Here is a 5,515-nt window from a genome sequence, read left to right on the forward strand (position 1 = left end):
TATTGCTTACGTACTGGTCGTCTCTTGTTTCAGGATCCATGTAAAGATAGTCTTTATCCACTTCGTCTGTCTTCTGAGTCTACAATCCCTCATGCACTCTCCTCACTCATCTCTTTGGCATACCGCTTGGGTCATCCCTCCTCTTCTGTTTTGGCTTGTTCAGGGTCCACTCTTGGCTCACTTTTTCTTTAATTCTTTTTGTGATAATTGTGCTCTTAGCAAGTCTCATCAATTACATTTTCCAACAAATCATATTCTGGCTTCTTCTCTATTTTTTATAATCCATAATGATGTCTAAATGTCTCCTACCCTGTCTATGTTAGGTTTCTAATAATATGTTATTTCATTAATGAATATTCTCGTTATACATGGCTTTACCGAATGCGTCGGAAAATTTAGGTCCTTACTCACTTTCAAAACTTGGTTGCCATGATTCGTAATATTTTCCACGGTTCTATCTAATACCTTCAAAGTGATAACGGTACTAAATATGTCAACCGAGTCTTCTCCCACTTTTGTCACACTTCGGGCATCCAAAAAAAATTTCATGTGCATATACTCCACAACAAAATGACCTTGCTAAGAGAAAACATCATCATATCACAACAATAGCCCGCACTCTACTGCTCACATCGAGTGCTCCTCAAAATCTTTGGGTTGAGGCTGTCACCACATCTGTCTATCTTATCAATCTTCTTCCCACTCGTACTCTTAATTAGGATACTACACACACACACGTCTATATAGTTATTCTCCTTATTCATCCCTTCGTATTTTTGGGTGTCCATGTTTCTCTTATCTTGGTGATATTGTACCCAACAAAGTATCACCTTGTAGTGTTGAGTGTATCTTCATTGGTTATAGTCCTAGTCACAAAGGTTACCGTTGTCTTGTTCCAACCACAAATCGGGTCTATATCCCGCGTCATATTTTATTTAACGAAACACATTGTCCCTACAAACATTTACAAGTACCATCAACTTCGAATGATTTTGAATTCATTTTGTTAACCAGTTCTAGTCCATTAACTCCTCCGCAGGCTTCCCTGCCGAGCCCACAGGTCGCACCATCGTGATCAGTTTTGGGTAATATTCCGCTCCAGCGTCCTCTCCAATATGATATTCGCAATCCTGCCTCCATCGAGTTGTCGCCACCATCACCGGTCGCCATAGTTTCTACTCCGGCTGCCACAACGTCTCCTTCGACCACCGTTCATCATTCTCCTATAGAACCCAGTCTCCAGGCCTTGCCATTGCCAATGCTGGTTCCCCAGTCCTCTCCTGTCCGGTCGTCCTCCCCTCCCTTGCTCCGTCATGCGTCTAATTAGCTGGCCCACTCTCTTCCCGTATTAATCATCTCATTCCGACGACTTCTCCACCTGCCAGTGTTGCTCCTCTTCTCCAGTACTCTTGTCATCGTCCGCTCATCTCTTGGAACTCCAGTCAAATCTGGCTCCCCACCCCCCTCCCCCGCCGCCATCATCAGTGGCACCTCCTTCATCTCTGGCCACTCGATCCCCTGATCCAGCTCTCACTATTCTCTCTCCAGCCCCTGTTGAGATCCTCAATCATGCTTCGGTCCCCCACCGACCAAAACTGCTCTTGGCCGCACCTACATCGGCTTTTGCCGAACTTGTGCTCGCCCCAGCCAACCCGCCACCGACCCCTGTAGACGCTCCTTCACCCATGACATTGATGACAACCCGTTTGCACGATGGGATTACCAAACTGAAGATTTGATCCGATGGCACAGTCAAGTATCCAATTCCAAGAGGTCTGCTTACTGTTATTACTGATATGGAGCCTACATGTTATTCACAAGCTTCCAAATAAATGGAATGGCACTCTGCTATGGGGGAGGACATCTGAAAAATCAAACTTAGACCCTTGTTCCTCTATCTCCCTCTCAGAAAATAGTTTGTTGCAAATGGTTTTTTCGTATCAAACATAACTTTGATGGTTCGGTGGAACGTTACTAAGCATGTCTTGTTGCCAAGGGTTTTCATCAATGTCAAGGTATTCATTATGAGGAGACATTCAGTCCAGTCATCAAACTAGCAACAATACATAATGTTCTTGCCATTGCGGTGTCGAGGGTCTGGTCCATTCGTCAACTTGATGTCAAAAACGCTTTTCTTCATGGAGTTTTGAATGAAGAGGTGTACATGACTCAATCACCTAGATTTGTTGATTCTGACCATCGGAACTATGTTTGCAAGCTTCATAAATCCCTTTACGGTCTCAAACAAGCTTCTCGTGGGTGGTTCACTCGCATCAATACCTTTCTTATGTCCGCTGGATTTTCACAAAGCAAAGCAAATCCCTTTATGTTGACGATATCGTTGTTAATAGCTCACATTGTTGACAATTTTATTGTTGCCCTTGCCCGCGGATTTGACATCAAGAATTTGGGTTCCCTAGACTATTTTCTTGGTTTACAGGTCTCTTCATCCTCTGTTGGCCTTCATATTAATCAATTGCAGTATGCTCATGATCTTTTGCAGAAACATGACCTCCTTCATAGTCAACATGTGAGCACTCCAATGACTGCCAAAACACTTATGTCTGCCTCTAATGGTGACCTTCTCCCCAATCCCACTATTTACCGTGAGTTGGTGGGTTCTCTCCAGTATCTTACCATCACATGCCCTGACATTTCATATGTGGTCAATTCAGTGGCTCAATTCATGAGTTATCCGCACACCACATCTTGTCCCTGCCAAGCGCATTCTTCGATATGTCAAGGGCACTTTTGATCATGGTCTTTCCTATCAGCCGCAAAGTCACCCGGTCACACTCTTAGCCTACTTTGATATCGATTGGGCTGGTTGCCCGGACTCCCGCCGTTCCACCACATGTTACCTTTTTTATTTTGGCACTAACTTGGTTTCAATAGGCGCAAAAGCACCTACAAAAATACCTTATTATCGAATCAATTATATCAATGTAATAAATAGAAAATAGGGGTCATGACATGCAGATGATTGGTGAAACTAAGACTTAAAAACACAAACAAACGCATAAACTAAAAATCTGGCAGACTCGACCTAGGAGCGGAAACCTAATTAATTAGCTAATCTAGACTCAACCAAAAATTACGAAATTAAATAAACACTAACTAGACACAGTGGTAGACTATCACACAAATTTTGAGGATATTTGGAATTGGTTTGATTGGTGAAAACAAAACATAAGACAAAAGTATTGCTAAAAACATAATATTAAAAAATAAATATAGATATAGATATGAGAAAAATAATAGCTAGGAACTTTTTTCCACCATTAGATATACTTCAATCACCCAAAAACAATGTCAATAATTATAGATGAATGCACTCACAGTTAAGCCAATGTTGTTAGGTCATTAACCGTATTACGTTCTCTTACTTGTCATGTTAAGCGAAATGTCGGTATCGACTTAACTCTATATTCTCAATTAATTGATCTATGAAATGTCAGTATCTAGACCAAAATAATTAAAATCATGAAGTTCTAAGAACGTTTGAGTAACAACAAAGAATCTAAGGTCAATGTCGGTAGCCTTAGATTACTAATGAATCACTTCACACAAATACATGCAAAGAACTTGTTATCTCTCATAGAATATGCAACGATATGTCGGTCATATACATATTCAAGATAATAAAACCATAAAACATGCATCAAAGTATCGACCCAATGAGACATGCAATAGAATTATCAATGAACAATCACGGAAGAAATTCTCATCTAAAATTATATAACTCAATTGGAGTTTGAAATCGAAGACATATCTAGAGTTTTGATTAGCCCCTAACTATCAAGGAATTTAGTTACACATAATCTTGAATAAAAGCATCAAAGAATACGTGAGAGATGAATTAAAGGAGAAGAGACCGAACTTCCTTTTTCTTGTGGAGACTTGATGAGATTTTAGCACCTTGAGGAGATGTGAGTTGTAGCTTGAGGAGATTGAAGGTGACTTCGCTTCGGCTCTCCATGTCCGTCTTCTCCCATTTCTCTTCTCTTCTTCTCTATATTTTTTCTTCCCATCTCTCTCTATTTCTCTTGGTTAGTTGTGAAAAATGGTGTGTATGGAAATGGTGGTGATGGAGGTTTTTATTGAGGAGAATGGTGGTGGAAAAAGTAGAGAAAAGTGAGAGATAATGATGTAGTGAGTGGGGTGAGTGATCATGAAATGAAGTGGAAGGAAGTAGGTGATCATGAAAGGAAGTGGATGATCATGGAATGAAGTGGAAAGAAGTGAGTGATCATGAAAGAAGTGAATGCTCATGGATGAAGTGAGTGATAAAGAAGGAGGTGAGTGATCATGAAAGGAAGTGAGTGATCATGGAATGAAGTGGGTGATCATGGAATGAAGTGGAAGGAAGTGAGTGATCACGAAAGAAGTGAATGATCGTGGAGGAAGTGAGTGATAAAGAAGGAAGTGATGGATCTAGAGGTGATGATTACACCCAAAATAAAATCAGATTTTTGCATAGAGTGCTAATTTGGTACACAGGCCTTGTATATACACGGCTCACCTACACCGTTAGATTTCACATGTGGAAAACTTAGTAGATTGTTGGGGTTGACGCGCGTTAGCCTCCAAATAGAGGCGATTCAAGGTGAGCAGTGCTTCTGGAGCAGCATCCAGCTTTTCTGGTTCGGTGGGGTTGAATTCGGCGGGCAAAGGTGAGAGAGTGGAGACGGTTACAAAAAGGGATTTGAGGGAGTGGATGATTTGGGTTTCGGTGAGTGATGAGGGGATAGAGATTCTGGAAGAACTTTGGTCTTTGAAATGGGCGAAGGAGGAGGAGATGATCATGGGATCATGGTAATCGGAGTTGTAGAATAGGGAATGAAGATGAGATGATTTTCATTTCTAATTACTTCTTCTTTTCTTTTTGGCTGGAAAAGCTAAAAATCGGGTTTGGTTCTTCTCCTCCGATCTATTCGAAGGCCACTGCGGGAGAAATTTGTGGATTGATATCGATAGAGGGAAGGTAGAGGAAGGTTTATGTGGTGGTGCACAGCCTTGAAGACGTCGGGACGGTGGAGCTGGGTTTTTAGCGGTCGGAGCTGTTAAGCTCTACGGAAGAAAAGAGCCGAAGAACTCCAACTAGCACCTATAGCGCGTGGTTGCACTTCTAACCCGTGTATATACACGGCCCGTGTACCGAATAAGTTTCGTTTTGCATAATATAGGTGTAGATTTTTGGACAATGGGGAGCCATGATTTTGTGAGAAAGAGAAAAAAAATGGTGTAGTTAATTCTCAACTAAAAAGATGAGATCTAGTTGTGATAGAACAATGTGTTGCTCCTTCCTTATTTCTCCATAAAATTAGCTCGGAAAATTACCGGAATTTCACATTTTTCTCTTCTTCATTATTCCACTTCAAGATACCTAAAAACAAATAAAGTTAATTAAAAATATAAAAACATAACAAAATAGCTAAGTAAAAGGAATAATTAACACAATAAAAGTCACATAAATATGCGACTATCATTTCATGGTGCTCTAAGCAACAGCCCA

Source organism: Argentina anserina, chromosome 5 (assembly GCF_933775445.1).
Source record: "Argentina anserina chromosome 5, drPotAnse1.1, whole genome shotgun sequence".
In the NCBI taxonomy this organism is placed as follows: Eukaryota; Viridiplantae; Streptophyta; class Magnoliopsida; order Rosales; family Rosaceae; genus Argentina; species Argentina anserina.